This window comes from Ranitomeya imitator, chromosome 5 (assembly GCF_032444005.1).
Source record: "Ranitomeya imitator isolate aRanImi1 chromosome 5, aRanImi1.pri, whole genome shotgun sequence".
NCBI lineage: Eukaryota > Metazoa > Chordata > Amphibia > Anura > Dendrobatidae > Ranitomeya > Ranitomeya imitator.
The window spans coordinates 511953703-511973559 of NC_091286.1; the positions used below are offsets into that span (position 1 = coordinate 511953703).

The 19857-nt window shown below is 46.0% G+C and overlaps 1 protein-coding gene across 10 annotated transcripts in view; it reads right to left on the reverse strand.

Annotated features, from left to right (window-relative positions):
- Nucleotides 1-13295, reverse strand: part of MBNL1 (muscleblind like splicing regulator 1) — a 231664-nt gene extending 218369 nt beyond the window's left edge. For 6 of the 10 annotated variants that reach the window (XM_069727482.1, XM_069727478.1, XM_069727484.1 and 3 more), the window contains exon 1: nt 13077-13264. The gene's annotated coding sequence lies outside the window, so the exon portion shown is untranslated. Of the gene's footprint in view, nt 1-13076 lie in introns of all 10 variants that reach the window. The other 4 variants (XM_069727472.1, XM_069727475.1, XM_069727485.1 and 1 more) reach the window with 4 other exon arrangements.
- Between the last annotated feature and the right edge of the window lie 6562 nt (nt 13296-19857).

Genomic DNA, 19857 nt, shown 5'->3' on the forward strand with positions numbered 1-19857 from the left:
ACTGTTTGTCACCTGTATAGCAAGCAATAACTATTAATGAGTAGAAATACAAATGGTAGAAACAAGGCACAATTGCTTGTGTTCCCTGGCACCAGAATGGAGATATCTAGAACATTTTCATAGAGCTCATTTGGTGAGGACCAGGACACTTCATGTTCTCCTGATGAAGCTGTTTTTTATTAGAATTTATCGGTCTGAGGCCACATTCATACAACCGTATTTTCGATTTGAGTGCTATCCACGCAAAAACTGACAGCACTCAGACCAATGTTATACAATTGGACTACTCAAATGACTGATTTTTTTTTACATATTTCGGATGTCCAAAAAATTGCAACATGGACTAGCCATATTTTGAGGAAACTCAAGGAGTATTCAGGTCAATGGAAGCGCCAAAAAAAAATCAGATTCAATAAGAATCATCCATATGGCTTCAGATTTGTACGGATACATTGCCATTATTAAAAAAGAAACTATTTTGGGTCATGAAAATCTTATTCAGTGTTGATATACAGTGGGGCAAAAAAGTATTTAGTCAGTCAGCAATAGTGCAAGTTCCACCACTTAAAAAGATGAGAGGCGTCTGTAATTTACATCATAGGTAGACCTCAACTATGGGAGACAAACTGAGAAAAAAAAATCCAGAAAATCACATTGTCTGTTTTTTTAACATTTTATTTGCATATTATGGTGGAAAATAAGTATTTGGTCAGAAACAAAATTTCATCTCAATACTTTGTAATATATCCTTTGTTGGCAATGACAGAGGTCAAACGTTTTCTGTAAGTCTTCACAAGGTTGCCACACACTGTTGTTGGTATGTTGGCCCATTCCTCCATGCAGATCTCCTCTAGAGCAGTGATGTTTTTGGCTTTTCGCTTGGCAACACGGACTTTCAACTCCCTCCAAAGGTTTTCTATAGGTTTGAGATCTGGAGACTGGCTAGGCCCCTCCAGAACCTTGAAATGCTTCTTACGAAGCCACTCCTTCGTTGCCCTGGCGGTGTGCTTTGGATCATTGTCATGTTGAAAGACCCAGCCACGTTTCATCTTCAATGCCCTTGCTGATGGAAGGAGGTTTGCACTCAAAATCTCACGATACATGGCCCCATTCATTCTTTCAAGTACCCGGATCAGTCGTCCTGGCCCCTTTGCAGAGAAACAGCCCCAAAGCATGATGTTTCCACCACCATGCTTTACAGTAGGTATGGTGTTTGATGGATGCAACTCAGTATTCTTTTTCCTCCAAACACGACAAGTTGTGTTTCTACCAAACAGTTCCAGTTTGGTTTCATCAGACCATAGGACATTCTCCCAAAACTCCTCTGGATCATCCAAATGCTCTCTAGCAAACTTCAGACGGGCCCGGACATGTACTGGCTTAAGCAGTGGGACACGTCTGGCACTGCAGGATCTGAGTCCATGGTGGCATAGTGTGTTACTTATGGTAGGCCTTGTTACATTGGTCCTAGCTCTCTGCAGTTCATTCACTAGGTCCCCCCGCGTGGTTCTGGGATTTTTGCTCACCGTTCTTGTGATCATTCTGACCCCACAGGGTGGGATTTTGCGTGGAGCCCCAGATCGAGGGAGATTATCAGTGGTCTTGTATGTCTTCCATTTTCTAATTATTGCTCCCACTGTTGATTTCTTCACTCCAAGCTGGTTGGCTATTGCAGATTCAGTCTTCCCAGCCTGGTGCAGGGCTACAATTTGGTTTCTGGTGTCCTTTGACAGCTCTTTGGTCTTCACCATAGTGGAGTTTGGAGTCAGACTGTTTGAGGGTGTGCACAGGTGTCTTTTTATACTGATAACAAGTTTAAACAGGTGCCATTACTACAGGTAATGAGTGGAGGAAAGAGGAGACTCTTAAAGAAGAAGTTACAGGTCTGTGAGAGCCAGAAATCTTGATTGTTTGTTTCTGACCAAATACTTATTTTCCACCATAATATGCAAATAAAATGTTAAAAAAACAGACAATGTGATTTTCTGGATTTTTTTTTCTCAGTTTGTCTCCCATAGTTGAGGTCTACCTATGATGTAAATTACAGACGCCTCTCATCTTTTTAAGTGGTGGAACTTGCACTATTGCTGACTGACTAAATACTTTTTTGCCCCACTGTATAAATACAAATGCACTATGGATTGCATATGGATGGCATGAGGCTCATAATACAGATGGAAAACACTTTCTATATGCTTGTGTGAATTTAGCCTGAGAAGAATTAGAAAGTTGGATATCTAGAAAATGTCGCAAAATGAAGGATGCTTTGACTTGACCATCAGTTGAACCCATAGAAAATTGAAAGTATCAAAATATAGGGTATGGTTGCGGGTTCTGAGCTTAGAAAAAAGGGCTAAAAGTGATATACAAAATAGAAAGGGAAATCTGCAGATTTCAAAGGCCAGATGGTCCCCATGCTGCCACCGGCCAGTGTTTTCAGTGTAAAGAATTTTGGGCATGACATCATTTACTGCTCTGACAGCTCAACTTTCCCAAGTAGTATTCATGAGCTATTTTGGAGAAGTGTTAAAACAATCACACAAAATTGTAGGTCTGGCTCCAAACCATTTTTTTCTGTCTCCCAAAATAAACATTCAAAATAACCCATGAGCAGTTGTTTTATTCCTACAGATTATGCATTGCATAAAAAGACCGACTGGACACTTAAAATGTTTCTCTTGGATAAAAAAACGATTGAAAAAAAGAACTGCATGTTAACTTGAAAAAAATGATAAAGAGGTATTAAGGGACTTTAGCTTACCCTTATAAAAGGCCTTCAGTTTTTAGTGGATGGTGATCAGCCCAATAAAGGGTAGAGCAGCGGTATTAGGCCGGTGTCCCACTTGCAACTGCAATGCGAGAAACCCGCGCAAGTCTCTCGCCTCAAGACCCGGCACTGCCGCCGGCAGTTCGGACTGAAGCATTCAGCTGCATAGAAATACATGCTCCGGTCCGAGTGACAGCGGCAGTGCTGGGTATTGAGGCGAGTTTCTCGCATTGCAGTTGCAAGTGGGACACCGGCCTTAGTCACAGCCACTAATATGGATAAGCCAATGTGTCTACTGTATTAAAACATCAAAGGTGCTCATATGCCCCCATCACCAATGATCGAACATTGATATCCTATCCAAACTATAGACCATCAATGTCACAGTTCCAAAGAATCCCTTCAAGGGTGAGTGAAATTGTATGGCAAAAGGTACCAACCAGAAGAGTGGAAATATGGGTATCTAGAAAGCCAGGTAGGAGAGGAGCATAAGCAAAATGGCTACAAATGATTTCACATAGCAGTAGTCATGGCCATCTTCAGGTCACGGAGTCAAGAGAATGATAGCTGGAAATTGTTGGCCTACTGTTGGCCTCAGATCTATCTTTCAGTGCTACCTTTACAGCTGTTGTCTGACACTAGAAGCAACTGAACTGAGAGTTACTGTGTGTGACTGGCAGTGACATCACTAAAGTCACCGCCGGTCACAGGCAGCGGTTCTCACGCTCAGCTCAGTGTATTCCAGCTGGCGTGGTGAGCGGTCCCATCGCTACTGTCACTGCTCACAAACCATCCAGATCGCTATGGGACATGGGAATTAGTGGATTATTGGCGGAAAGGTGAGTATAACTTTGCTTCTTTATTTTTTGGTTAATGAATGGGTAAAATAGGGTTGTTGTTTTTTATTTCAATTAAAGGTTTTAACTCTGTCTTTATTAAATTTGACTATGGGGTTAGTAACGGGGCTGTCTGATAGAAATCTCTTCATTACTAACCCTTGGGCTTGATGTCAGCGAATATAAAATAGCTGACATCAACTCCATAACCATTACCGCACTTGCCACTGCACCACGGCAAGTGGAAAGAGAGGAGGCTAAGCGCTAGAATTGGGGCATCTAATGAATGCACCATTTCAGGGGCAGCTGAGGGCTAATGTTCTTAGTCTGGGAGGGGGCCAATATCCATGACCCCATCTCAGCTTATTAATTTCAGCCCGCAGCTGTCTGTTTAGCCTTTGCTGGTTATTAATTGTAGGAGGGACCCAATGTCATTTTTTTAAATTTCCCCCTATAATAACCAGTGAAGGCTAAGCAAACAGCTGTGAGGCGTTACTAATACACTGGGAACCTTTATGGCTATTGGCCCCTTCTCAAAATACTAACGTCAGCCGCCAGGTATTGGCTTTCGTTCAGTTGGTTATGGAAATGAAAGGGGCTCCCATGCCCTTAGGGTATGTGTCCACGTTCAGGAAACGCTGCGTGTTTGACGCTGCGTTGAGTCGCAGCGTCAAACACGGAGCGTCCAGATGTTACAGCATAGTGGAGGGGATTTTATGAAATCCCGTCTCCACTATGCGTGGTAACACGCATCCGGCGGCCCTGCGACTCTGGACATGCGGCGCGTCTTTTTAGATCGCAGCATGTCCGTTTACCTTGCGGCAACGCTGTGCCGCCGCAAGGTAAAACACAGGGCCCTATGTGTGGGGTGCGATGATTCCAGATGTGTGCAATGAACACATCCGGCATCATCGCGTCTATGAAGGGGGTGGAGCTTGGGGCGGAGCGAGTTTTCCGCTCCGTCCAAAGCGCCGGCCATCCTGAACGTGGACACGTACCCTTAGGGTCCCATGTAGGTGAGATACTTTAGCTTTCTCTGTGCTTGTCCTCAGATATCAGTAATTATCTTTTCCTAACCAACTTGACCCTACAAAGATAAGACAAGTATCAGTGTAAATAACATTACCACCAAGTCAGGGCTAGGAAAAGGGGCAGGGACCACCAAACATTTCTTTACAGCTTCTCAGCTTCTTAGTCTTCTTTAACACGTCCGTCATTTGGCCTCCGTCGCAATGCGTCGTTTTGGAGAAAGAACGCATCATGCAAAGTTGCCTGCAGCATGCGTTTTTTCTCCATAGACTTGTATTACCGATGCATCGCGACTTATGGACACACGATCCATACGTCGTGCACTGGATATGTCGTATTTGGCGGACCGTCGTAGCAAAAAAACGTTCAAGAGAACGTTTTTTCGTACGTCGGGTCCTGCATTTTGAACTGCACAGGTGCGGCCGGAACTCCACCTCCTCCTCCCTGGGATTTCACAATGGGCAGCGGACACATTGAAACACTGCGTCCGCTGCCCACGTTGTGCAAAAAATCACCACTGTCCGTCGGTACGTCGCGCCGACGCTGTGTGACGGCCCAGTACCGACGGACGCGTGAAAGAAGCCTTAGTTGTCTCTTTGTCTGACATGGAGGGAGTGGGATTTGGGAGTTAACTGGATTCACACCTAAACGTATATATTTTATAGTCTTTAAATACTGTACATTACGCCCTATAAAAATCCAACTGCACAACAGAGATAATCGGCAGCCTAAAAATCATTACGGTACATTCTTCTGACTCACTAATATCCGCAGACAAAAACCTGTTGACAGTGAAAATGCCTTTCCATTAAAGGAAAACTATAAGCAAAATAGAATTTCTTTTCTCTAGTGGGAGCAGCTGTTAAGAAGTCATCGCATACTGTATGTTATAAGCTAATCACTATGCCATAAGGGCTCACGATCGTCACATTTTTATTTGTTGTCATTGCCACACTCTATACAACAGTAAAACCATCACATGGGGCGTTTCTACCTATAAAACTTGGCAAGAAGCGCAGTCTACTGAAGTATATTGGGAGCCTTATAAGGAAACCCAGCTAAACACGTCATGCATAATAGATATGCAGAAGCCGTCCATCTACCCTCACACAGGAGAGATTGGGGCCTCAGATAGAGGAAACACATTGTGAAACAGGGTGGATTGAAATGACTTTCCCCATTAAAGAGCAGCAGTTTGATATAATCTATTAACCCTTTATGTCACAGGCACCTGTCCCTTTCTAATTTTTGTTCACCCTACAGCGAAAGTGTAGAATGATCTTTAAGATTTACTAGTATAATACAGTCGCCTGTAGCCCCCAGGCAGCTACAGTTGTGGCCAAAAGTATTGACACCTCTGCAATTCTGTCAGATAATACTCATTTTCTTCCTGAAAATTTTTGCAAACACAAATTCTTTGTTATTATTATCTTCATTTAATTTGTCTTAAATGAAAAAAACACAAAAAGAATTGTCCTAAAGCCAAATTGGATATAATTCCACACCAAACATAAAAAAGGGGGTGGACAAAAGTATTGGCACTGTTCGAAAAATCATGTGATGCTTCTCTAATTTGTGTAATTAACAGCACCTGTAACTTACCTGTGGCACCTAACAGGTGTTGGCAATAACTAAATCACACTTGCAGCCAGTTGACATGGATTAAAGTTGACTCAACCTCTGTCCTGTGTCCTTGTGTGTACCACATTGAGCATGGAGAAAAGAAAGAAGACCAAAGAACTGTCTGAGGACTTGAGAAACCAAATTGTGAGGAAGCATGAGCAATCTCAAGGCTACAAGTCCATCTCCAAAGACCTGAATGTTCCTGTGTCTACCGTGCGCACTGTCATCAAGAAGTTTAAAGCCCATGGCACTGTGGCTAACTTCCCTAGATGTGGACGGAAAAGAAAAATTGACAAGAGATTTCAACGCAAGATTGTGCGGATGTTGGATAAAGAACCTCGACTAATATCCAAACAAGTTCAAGCTGCCCTGCAGTCCGAGGGTACAACAGTGTCAACCTGTACTATCCGTCGGCATCTGAATGAAAAGGGACTGTATGGTAGGAGACCCAGGAAGACCCCACTTCTTACCCCGAGACATAAAAAAGCCAGGCTGGAGTTTGCTAAAACTTACCTGAAAAAGCCTAAAATGTTTTGGAAGAATGTCCTCTGGTCAGATGAGATAAAAGTAGAGCTTTTTGGGTAAAGGCATCAACAAGGAGTTTACAGGAGAAAAAAAGAGGCATTCAAAGAAAAGAACACGGTCCCTACAGTCAAACATGGCAGAGGTTTCCTGATGTTTTGGGGTTGCTTTGCTGCCTCTGGCACTGGACTGCTTGACCGTGTGCATGGCATTATGAAGTCTGAAGACTACCAACAAATTTTGCAGCATAATGTAGGGCCCAGTGTGAGAAAGCTGGGTCTCCCTCAGAGGTCATGGGTCTTCCAGCAGGACAATGACCCAAAACACACTTCAAAAAGCACTAGAAAATGGTTTGAGAGAAAGCACTGCAGACTTCTAAGGTGGCCAGCAATGAGTCCAGACCTGAATCCCATAGAACACCAGTGGAGAGATCTAAAAATTGCAGTTTGGAGAAGGCACCCTTCAAATATCAGGGACCTGGAACAGTTTGCCAAAGAAGAATGGTCTAAAATTCCAGCAGAGCATTGTAAGAAACTCATTGATGGTTACCGGAAGTGGTTCGTCGCAGTTATTTTGGCTAAAGGTTGTGCAACCAAGTATTAGGCTGAGGGTGCCAATACTTTTGTCTGGCCCATTTTTTGAGTTTTGTGTGAAATGATCAATGTTTTGCTTTTTGCTTCATTATCTTTTGTGTTTTTTCATTTAAGACAAATTAAATGAAGATAATAATAGCAAAGAATTTGTGTTTGCAATCATTTTCAGGAAGAAACTGAGTATTATCTGACAGAATTGCAGGGGTGTCAATACTTTTGGCCACAACTGTATATACCGGCATGGTCCTCTCCCCCTCTGTACCGCTCTGTCACTGCTGGTTTGTTTACTGTGCTGTATATATGTATCATAAGCATGTAAACCCTCTTCACTTGATCAGCACTATAGAATTAATGGTGCTTTAAAAATAAATAATAATAATATAGCTACAGGAAAGCTTTTCAGCGATAAATGTATAGTGTTAATCTGTACCCAGATCTGTGCCCTCTGTCACTGCATAATATTACCATAGTGGGCAGTAGACAAAGTGTTAATCTGCAAAGATATGTGCCCTCTGTAGTAATAGCTGCCCTCAGATCTGTGCCCTCTGTCACTGCACACTATCATTATAGGTGGCACTGTACAGAGTATTACCTGCCCCCAGATCTGTGCCCTCTGTCTCTGAACACTATCACTATAGGTGGCACTGTACAGAGTATTACCTGCCCCCAGATCTGTGCCCTCTGTCTCTGAACACTATCACTATAGGTGGCACTGTACAGAGTATTAGCTGCCCCCAGATCTGTGCCCTCTGTCTCTGCACACTATCACTATAGGTGGCACTGTACAGAGTATTACCTGCCCCCAGATCTGTGCCCTCTGTCTCTGAACACTATCACTATAGGTGGCACTGTACAGAGTATTAGATGCCCCCAGATCTGTGCCCTCTGTCACTGCACACTATCACTATAGGTGGCACTGTACAGAGTATTACCTGCCCCCAGATCTGTGCCCTCTGTCTCTGCACACTATCACTATAGGTGGCACTGTACAGAGTATTACCTGCCCCCAGATCTGTGCCCTCTGTCTCTGAACACTATCACTATAGGTGGCACTGTACAGAGTATTAGATGCCCCCAGATCTGTGCCCTCTGTCTCTGCACACTATCACTATAGGTGGCACTGTACAGAGTATTAGATGCCCCCAGATCTGTGCCCTCTGTCACTGCACACTATCACTATAGGTGGCACTCTACAGATTATTAAATGCCCCCAGATCTCTGCCCTCTGTCACTGCACACTATCACTATAGGTGGCACTGTACAGAGTATTAGATGCCCCCAGATCTGTGCCCTCTGTCACTGCACACTATCACTATAGGTGGCACTCTACAGATTATTAAATGCCCCCAGATCTCTGCCCTCTGTCACTGCACGCTATCACTATAGGTGGCACTGTACAGAGTATTACCTGCCCCAGATCTGTGCCCTCTGTCACTGCACACTATCACTATAGGTGGCACTGTATAGAGTATTACCTGCCCCAGATCTGTGCCCTCTGTCACTGCACACTATCACTATAGGTGGCACTGTACAGAGTATTAGATGCCCCCAGATCTCTGCCCTCTGTCACTGCACACTATCACTATAGGTGGCACTCTACAGATTATTAAATGCCCCCAGATCTCTGCCCTCTGTCACTGCACGCTATCACTATAGGTGGCACTGTACAGAGTATTAGATGCCCCCAGATCTCTGCCCTCTGTCACTGCACGCTATCACTATAGGTGGCACTGTACAGAGTATTAGATGCCCCAGATCTGTGCCCTCTGTCACTGCACACTATCACTATAGGTGGCACTGTACAGACTATTACCTGCCCCCAGATCTGTGCCCTCTGTCACTGCACACTATCACTATAGGTGGCACTGTACAGAGTATTACCTTCCTCCAAATCTGTGCCCTCTGTCTCTGCACACTATCACTATAGGTGGCACTGTACAGACTATTAGCTGCCCCAGATCTCTGCCCTCTGTCACTGCACACTATCACTATAGGTGGCACTGTACAGAGTATTACCTGTCCCCAGTGCCCTCTGTCACTGCACACTATCACTATAGGTGGCACTCTACAGAGTATTAGATGCCCCCAGATCTCTGCCCTCTGTCACTGCACACTATCACTATAGGTGGCACTGTACAGACTATTACCTGTCCCCAGTGCCCTCTGTCACTGCACACTATCACTATAGGTGGCACTCTACAGAGTATTAGATGCCCCCAGATCTCTGCCCTCTGTCACTGAACACTATCATTATAGCTGGCACTGTACAGAGTATTAGATGCCCCCAGATCTCTGCCCTCTGTCACTGCACACTATCACTATAGGTGGCACTCTACAGATTATTAAATGCCCCCAGATCTCTGCCCTCTGTCACTGCACGCTATCACTATAGGTGGCACTGTACAGAGTATTAGATGCCCCCAGATCTCTGCCCTCTGTCACTGCACACTATCACTATAGGTGGCACTGTACAGACTATTAGCTGCCCCAGATCTCTGCCCTCTGTCACTGCACACTATCACTATAGGTGGCACTGTACAGAGTATTACCTGTCCCCAGTGCCCTCTGTCACTGCACACTATCACTATAGGTGGCACTCTACAGAGTATTAGATGCCCCCAGATCTCTGCCCTCTGTCACTGCACACTATCACTATAGGTGGCACTGTACAGACTATTACCTGTCCCCAGTGCCCTCTGTCACTGCACACTATCACTATAGGTGGCACTCTACAGAGTATTAGATGCCCCCAGATCTCTGCCCTCTGTCACTGAACACTATCATTATAGCTGGCACTGTACAGAGTATTAGATGCCCCCAGATCTCTGCCATCTGTCACTGCACACTATCACTATAGGTGGCACTGTACAGAGTATTAGCTGCCCCAGATCTGTGCCCTCTGTCTCTGCACACTATCAGTATAGGTGGCACTGTACATAGTTTTACATGCCCCCAGATCTCTGCCCTCTGTCACTGAACACTATCACTGTAGGTGGCACTGTACAGAGTATTAGCTGCCCCAGATCTGTGCCCTCTGTCATTGCACACTATCACTATAGGTGGCACTGTACAGAGTATTACCTGCCCCCAGATCTGTGCCCTCTGTCTCTGAACACTATCACTATAGGTGGCACTGTACAGAGTATTAGATGCCCCAGATCTGTGCCCTCTGTCACTGCACACTTTCACTATAGGTGGCACTGTACAGAGTATTACCTGCCCCCAGATCTGTGCCCTCTGTCACTGCACACTATCACTATAGGTGGCACTGTACAGAGTATTAGCTGCCCCAGATCTCTGCCCTCTGTCATTGCACACTATCACTATAGGTGGCACTGTACAGACTATTACCTGCCCCCAGATCTGTGCCCTCTGTCACTGCACACTATCACTATAGGTGGCACTGTACAGAGTATTACCTGCCCCCAGATCTGTGCCCTCTGTCTCTGCACACTATCACTATAGGTGGCACTGTACAGAGTATTAGATGCCCCAGATCTGTGCCCTCTGTCTCTGCACACTATCACTATAGGTGGCACTGTACAGACTATTACCTGCCCCAGATCTGTGCCCTCTGTCACTGAACACTATCATTATAGGTGGCACTGTACAGACTATTACCTGCCCCCAGATCTGTGCCCTCTGTCACTGAACACTATCATTATAGGTGGCACTGTACAGACTATTACCTGCCCCCAGATCTGTGCCCTCTGTCACTGAACACTATCACTATAGGTGGCACTGTACAGACTATTACCTGCCCCCAGATCTCTGCCATCTGTCACTGCACACTATCACTATAGGTGGCACTGTACAGAGTATTACCTGCCCCAGATCTGTGCCCTCTGTCACTGAACACTATCACTATAGGTGGCACTGTACAGACTATTACCTGCCCCAGATCTGTGCCCTCTGTCACTGAACACTATCACTATAGGTGGCACTGTACAGACTATTACCTGCCCCAGATCTGTGCCCTCTGTCACTGAACACTATCACTATAGGTGGCACTGTACAGAGTATTACCTGCCCCAGATCTGTGCCCTCTGTCACTGCACACTATCACTATAGGTGGCACTGTACAGACTATTACCTGCCCCAGATCTGTGCCCTCTGTCACTGCACACTATCACTATAGGTGGCACTGTACAGAGTATTAGATGCCCCCAGATCTGTGCCCTCTGTCACTGAACACTATCACTATAGGTGGCACTGTACAGAGTATTAGATGCCCCCAGATCTGTGCCCTCTGTCACTGCACACTATCACTATAGGTGGCACTGTACAGACTATTACCTGCCCCAGATCTGTGCCCTCTGTCACTGCACACTATCACTATAGGTGGCACTGTACAGAGTATTAGATGCCCCCAGATCTGTGCCCTCTGTCACTGCACACTATCACTATAGGTGGCACTGTACAGACTATTACCTGCCCCAGATCTGTGCCCTCTGTCACTGCACACTATCACTATAGGTGGCACTGTACAGAGTATTAGATGCCCCCAGATCTGTGCCCTCTGTCACTGCACACTATCACTGTAGGTGGCTCTGTACAGAGTATTAGATGCCCCAGATCTCTGCCCTCTGTCACTGCACACTATCAGTATAGGTGGCACTGTACAGAGTATTAGATGCCCCCAGATCTGTGCCCTCTGTCACTGCACACTATCACTATAGGTGGCTCTGTACAGAGTATTAGATGCCCCCAGATCTGTGCCCTCTGTCACTGCACACTATCACTGTAGGTGGCTCTGTACAGAGTATTAGATGCCCCAGATCTCTGCCCTCTGTCACTGCACACTATCAGTATAGGTGGCACTGTACAGAGTATTAGATGCCCCCAGATCTGTGCCCTCTGTCACTGCACACTATCACTATAGGTGGCTCTGTACAGAGTATTAGATGCCCCCAGATCTGTGCCCTCTGTCACTGCACACTATCACTGTAGGTGGCTCTGTACAGAGTATTAGATGCCCCAGATCTCTGCCCTCTGTCACTGCACACTATCAGTATAGGTGGCACTGTACAGAGTATTAGATGCCCCCAGATCTGTGCCCTCTGTCACTGCACACTATCACTATAGGTGGCTCTGTACAGAGTATTAGATGCCCCCAGATCTGTGCCCTCTGTCACTGCACACTATCACTATAGGTGGCACTGTACAGAGTATTAGATGCCCCCAGATCTGTGCCCTCTGTCACTGCACACTATCACTGTAGGTGGCTCTGTACAGAGTATTAGATGCCCCAGATCTCTGCCCTCTGTCACTGCACACTATCAGTATAGGTGGCTCTGTACAGAGTATTAGATGCCCCCAGATCTGTGCCCTCTGTCACTGCACACTATCACTATAGGTGGCTCTGTACAGAGTATTAGATGCCCCCAGATCTGTGCCCTCTGTCACTGCACACTATCAGTATAGGTGGCACTGTACAGAGTATTAGATGCCCCCAGATCTGTGCCCTCTGTCACTGCACACTATCACTATAGGTGGCTCTGTACAGAGTATTAGATGCCCCCAGATCTGTGCCCTCTGTCACTGCACACTATCACTATAGGTGGCTCTGTACAGAGTATTAGATGCCCCAGATCTCTGCCCTCTGTCACTGCACACTATCACTATAGGTGGCACGCTGCTCAGCACACATTCTGCTCAATGTTCTAATCTATGGTAAATGTTCTATAATTGCAAAAAGGAACTTACCTCTCACATGTCTCAGACTTGCAGACTGTGTACAGACCACCCAAGGCATTGTCAATTATTTATTAGATGCAAACTAGAGGACTTCTAGCTCCGCGTGTCACTGCAGCATTCTAATGGCCACTAATCGCTGAGCTCCAGAGACACCAGGGTGCTGACCATACTGTAGCTGCACAGCCCTTATCTGTAATGTCTAGCTTGCCTTGTTAATGTACTGCCCCTCCCCCCTGAGTCAGAAAACCCTACCAGGAAGCATTGGGCGTTCATGTCTGGGGCCTGAGGAATGCGAGAGAAGAAAAATATCTTTCGCTCCTCAATGTATGTTGATTCCAAGTAGCTGCTTGACAGATGCATTTCACAGCCCGAGTAACATTATGCTGCAGTTTTATCCGGCAGCCGCAGACGTACAGTAAGAAAAGGGCATTTTGGAGCAAACCCCCCGCCACGTCTGCTAATGGTATGCTCCGTTTTATATGCATAACATCATAACCTCAGAGCAGTATTACATTGCAAATGTCGTACAAAGTCACAAGCACTCCATTACGGATTCAGAACGGCCGCCTGTCGGAAGAAATGCTCACAGCGAGTGTATACTGCAAGGAAAGAGGTCACAGAGAAAGTCTGTGAAAGCTCCAATGTTAGGAGAAGTTTCCATTGGATCAGTCACAAGTGGATGAAAAAGTCCCATAAGATCCAGAGTTAATCATAGTTACTTCTAATATATGTTTGTGCCTGATATAATAAACATACAACATGGTGCAGGGCGGACGCTGACAGAAAATAACCCTTCTAATGGCGCGTGCACACGTTCACTATTTTACACCAGTATTTGTAAGCCAAAACCAAGAATGGATGACAAATACAGAAGTGGCGATGTGTTTCTATTATACTTTTCATTTTAATTTTTCCTGTCCTGATTTTGGCTTGCAAATACTGAGGTAAAACACTGACCAAATACTGAATGTGGCAACATGGCATGAGAGAAAACTATACGGACCTTTGCAGTGTTAGGCCACATGTACACACTCAGTATTTGGTGTGTTTTTTACCTCAGTATTGATAAGCCAAAACCAGGAGTGGGACAGTCGGAGGAAAATATAAGGCCGGAGTCACACTACAGGGAGATATGGCCGAGTCTCGCAGGTTAAAAACAAGCTCTGGCACTGGCACTCCGGAGTAGAGCGTGCGGCTCCATGTATTGCTATGCGGCCGCACACTCCGCTCTGGAGCGCCGGTGCCAGAGCTTGGTTTTAGGCTGGGTTCACACTGCGTTACAGCAGCCCGTTCAACACATACGTTAAACGGGCTGCTGTAACGCAAGTGCCGACTTTGGCACATCGCTAGCGCAGATAGAGCATCTGCTAGCTCTATCTGCGCTAGCAGTGACGGACCCGGAAACACTGCAGCCCGCGTCTCAAGGTCTGTCACTCAATGACAGCACATGGCTAGCGATGCGTCCGACATTTGAGTCAGTGGCGGCGCTAGCGGACTACGGTATGCCGTGGTGTAACGTAGTCCGTATAACGGACTGGGGGAACGCAATGTAAACCCAGCCTTAACCTGCGAGACTCTGCTATATCTCGCTGTGTGTGATCCCGGCCTAATAGAAACTCGTCACCACTTCTGTATTTATCACCCATTTACAAATACTGAGGTAACATACTGACTAAATACTAAAGCGTGCACATGGCCTTTGCTCTTCGCAATCCACTCCTTTAGGCCACGGTCACACATTCGGTGTTTGGTCAGTATTTTACCTCAGTATTTGTAATTCAAAACCAGGAGTGGGTGATAAATACAGAACTGGTGACGTGTTACTATTATACTTTTCCTCTAATTACTCCACTCCTGGTTTTGGCTTACACAATACTGAGGTAAAATACTGACCAAACACTGAATGTGTGAACATGGCCTTTGGTGTCGGTGACTGAAGCTGCTTGCTGCTATGGAGTTGGCAGAGGGCCCCTTCTATCTCTTCAGCCCCTGTCGGGCTGCACCAATGATATGTCCACCCTTGGCATGCATGACAATAAAACGTGTTTAGCTGTAAACCTGCCCAATAAAAAAAGGCCCTGTGCCCCTAAAGATTGCATCTGTCATAAATTCCTCAAATTATCATTTATGCTAAACCAATATACTGTATCTGTTGTCATTTTACATTCTTTAAATGTCTCCAAAGGCAAAGTAAATCATATGTAATGCGGGAGAAAAAGAAAACGACATGACATACAGCAAATAAAGAATATGTTAAAAAAACATATAATAAGATACTTTTAAAATATGTATGATAATAAAGCTGCTTCTGGACTGGACATATTGAAATAATAACTTTGGTCTAAGGCTACTTTCACGGTACAGTTTTTTGCCGTCAGGCTCAATCCGGCGAATTTTGAAAAAAAGGATCCGTCGCAAATTGTGAAAAACTGATGCGATGGATCCATTTTTTCCAGCTGATTGGATCCTAAGGGTATGTGTCCACGTTCCGGATTGCATCAGGATTTGGTCAGGATTTTACGTCAGTATTTGTAAGCCAAAACCAGGAGTGGGTGATAACTGCAGAAGTGGTGCATATGTTTCTATTATACTTTTCCTCTAATTGTTCCACTCCTGGTTTTTGGCTTACAGATACTGATGTAAAATCCTGACCAAATCCTGATGCAATCCTGAACGTGGACACATACCCTTAGGGGGGAGGGGAGAGAGAGAAAGATGCCAGAATGGAAAACACTAATGCACATGCCCAAAAAAAAAAAATCGGAGCATGCTCAGTTTTAAAAAATGGAAACGTCATTTGACTGATCCGGCACATAGGCTTCCTTTCTAGCAAACGCCGGATGGCGCCAGATCTGTCACTGTCTGTTTTTTCGACTGACACAAAAAAATTACTATGTCCATTTTCTCCAGCCGCGGGAAACACAATTTTCAACAGATCCGTCGAAAAATGGATGAAATGTGAGGCCATCCGTCGCAATCCGTCACAAATACAAATCTATGAGAAAAAAAAATGGATCCGGAGGGAACTTTTGCTGGATCCAATTTTTTCACAATTCGCCGGATTGAGCCTGACGGCAAAAACTGATGTGTGAAAGTAGCCTAAGCTGAAAAAGTTTTGCCAGGCATATTGGGTGCTCCCACAACATCACTACCTCCTGCCACCACAGGTATGAAGGCAGTGAGAATGTATCACCCTGTCCTGGCATCTGTCATGGCATCTTATCCAGATCCTCTTGCTCCACCAGACATATAGCACACATTTTTGTATGAGAGCTGCTCATTACTTACTCCCTAGACTGTACCTATACAAGGGAGTAACTCTCGATGACATCCATACACATTACCAGAGTAAGCGGACAGTGGATGCCCAATGCTCAGTCACAACAAGATGCCTTCAGCTATCATTTATGATTACTGTGTGCTCTGAACTTTTGGGTAAATACGGAACCTGTTCAGCAACCAGGAGTCAGATAGTTTGTGCATGCTGAATTTCAATATGCCCAATCATTTTTGTTCACATCTGAGATAAGCTGCCAGTAAAGGTGTCTTGGCAGCAGTGTACTCCATTTATCCCTATAAGGCCTCATACCTATATGCTAGAAAAAAAAAGTCCGTAATCTGGACTGAACAAATGGACGAGTGTCATGCGAGTACAATGTGATTTTTCTCATATAGCATCCATATGACATGTGTATGTGGAGCGTCCCCAAACGCAGGGCAGGCGGGGTACTCGGTACCGGTCCTCTCTGTCTCGGTGCTGGGGTTGTCACGGTGGCTAGACCCGGTCCGTGACCCTGCTAAGGGGCATCCAATGAAAGGTGATGAAAGTTTGTCAAGTGTTCGTGACGCCACCTGTGGTACTCGGTCAGGGTGACCGATGCTGCTTAGGGGTCCGCTGGGGTGATGGAATGGCAGCTAGATGGTATATCTTCCCACAGGTGAACTATATCCCCAGGGCTTCCCAGAAGTGAAGATGTTGATGGTGGGTGGTGCAAGGCGCGGTGAATAACGAGGACACAATGGGTGCAGTCTGTTTACCTTTACTGAAGGCTTCAGCATCCACAGTCCAGGGTGCCGGATGACAGGGTAGGCAGACTTCGGCCGGTCTGATGGCAATTCCAGAGTCCCCTTGTCCAGGTGGAAATCAGTAGCCTTCCCCTTGCGCACAGTAACGTAGTAGGTCCCTACGTGCATTAGCCCTCATAGGGTCCTCACTCTTGTTACTCTTCTCTCGGTCCCCCAGATGGATAGGACCAACCCGTATGATGGTGGTGGCCTGAGGCTATTTTATAGGGACCCTAGCGTCGCCCCTCCTCCGCGTTGCCACCTTGTCTGCTTAGGTTCTAAGGTCGGGCAGCCAACTTGAAGATGACTGTCCTGCTGGTCTCTGAAGTAAAGCGTACAGTCTATCACTCCCTCGGTGTTCCGGCCACCGACACTGCGCACAGTGGGAGGCAGCCTGCTTCTAACTGGTCTCCCACTGGCGTTATACTCCTGTTGCTACGACTTCGGTGCTCACTCACTACGACACACTTCCTTTCTTGTCCTTCCTTAGGAGTCTGCCGCAATCAGGTGCAGGCGCAGCTCCGTGTCCTTCTTTCCTTCCTGGGCCGAGCCCAGTCTGCTCCTCTCCTCTCCTTCTGACTATCTCCTTCTCCCTCCAGTCAGAACTGAACTGAACTCACTTCCTAACCAAACCCCCAGTTTTACCCAAGTGTGAGGAGTGGTCTAATAGATAGAACCTTTAGCTCCCCCTGGTGGCTAGCGTGTGAAATGTGTGTGTGGCTGTGATACCTGGCAGGGTGAACTCCTTTGGTGCCATCAGACGTATCATCGCTCCCCTGGTGGAAGAACGACATTACTGCAACGACCAGGACTCTGGGGCGCTGCATACGCAATGCATTTTTTTTCTCTGAATCTATTTTTCTACATTCATTTACAGGACCATTTACAGTGTTCTATGCCACAAAATGGCAAGGTAAAAAATGGATGATCCGTATGCCGTGCAATTTTTTTTTTCTTGCACCCATTGACTTGCATTGGCGAGTCTCGTCCAAGATACGCAGCAAATCTCAGCATGCTGCAATTTTTTCTCAGTCCGATTTCAGCTGAGAAAAAAATTGCAGATGATATGTAACCCACTGAATTAACGTTTTTCTCGCAAATGTGTATGAGCCCTTACACTAAGCCAAATCAAGCATCCATTAGTGTAAAAGAAAGAAGTGAGGAGAAATAAAGGTTGGCAGACAGATATGTGACGTGTATGGCTAACGGTTCATCTTTTTTAACCACACTATATTCAAATGTATTATTTTTTGTATGCAAATTACCTCTTCTGAGAAAAAGAGGACTTAAACTCTATAGCGCCACCTGTTGGAAGTAGCGATCCTACAAGTCACAATCAACCCTTTAACGAGTCGTGCAATATGACTTAGGATAAAAGCCAAATCAGTTTCTCAATTTGCAGACATGGTGTTTCGGGCTGTTGGCCCTCGTCAGTGCGAAGCATGAGAACTAATTTGGCTAGGTGAGAGGCTCTGGACTGGGGTCTAAGGGGTAATGTTTCTCCTTATGGAAAGTGACATACCAGCTCTGGCTTGTCAAGGTAAAGAGGCTTATTCCCCGTGCAATGCTCCTCTGGGAAATATAATATGGAAATTGCCTCTTCTGAGAAAATTATTTTTTGTAAGCAGAAATTGTCCATTCTCTTTGCTTTGAATGATGAAGTTTTATTGGAAGGTTCTCCAATGAGAAACTGATCAAGGATGTATCACTTCTGGGATCCCCGCAGTCAGCTTTAGGGCAGTCTCACACGTCCAGATAATTCCGGTACCGGAAAAATCAGTACCGGAATTATCCGTGTCCGTGTGCCCATGCGTTTCTGTGGCACATCAGTGTGGCACACGTGCGGCACGGGTGCCGACTGGGTACCACACGGAGCGTGCAGGAGACAGCGCTAGAGATAAGCGCTGTCCCCTGCATCTGGTGCTGAAGCTGCCATTCATATCTCTGCAGCAGCATTTGCTGTAGAGAAGATATGAAAAATGCTTTTGTTTTTTTGTTTCTCGTGTTTAAAATAAAGATCCCTGTCCCCACCCCCCTCCCACCCCCTGTGCGCCGGCCCGCTGTTATTAAAATACTTACCCGGCTCCCTCGCAGTGTCCTGTCCTCGCCGCACCTTCTCCTGTATGAGCGGTCACGTGGGGCCGCCCATTACAGTCATGAATATGCGGCTCCACCTCCCATAGGGGTGGAGCCGCATATTAATTTCTGTAATGGGCGGCCCCACGTGACCGCATACAGGAGAAGCTGCGGCCAGGACAGGACCCTGCGAGGGATCTTTATTTTAAACACGAGAAACAAAAAAAAAGGATTTTTCATATCTTCTCTACAGCAAACGCTACTGCAGAGAAGATATGAATCACGGCTTCAGCACCATGTGGGGGGGACAGCGCTTACTGTAGCGCTGTCTCCTGCACGGCACACGGACTGCACACGGACAACGTCCGTGTGCGGTACATGTTTTACACAGACCCATTGACTTTAATGGGTCCGTGTAATCCGTGCGCTCCCACGAACACTGACATGTCTCCGTGTTTTGCACACGGACACACGGTCCGTGAAAACACGCTGACATGTGCAGAGACACATTGATTTCAATGTGTCTATGTGAGTCAGTGTCTCCGGTACGTGAGGAAACTGTCACCTCACGTACCGGAGCCACTGACGTGTGAAACCGGCCTTAATCTCTAAGGCCGGCGTCACACTGGCGAGTTTTACGGATGTATGA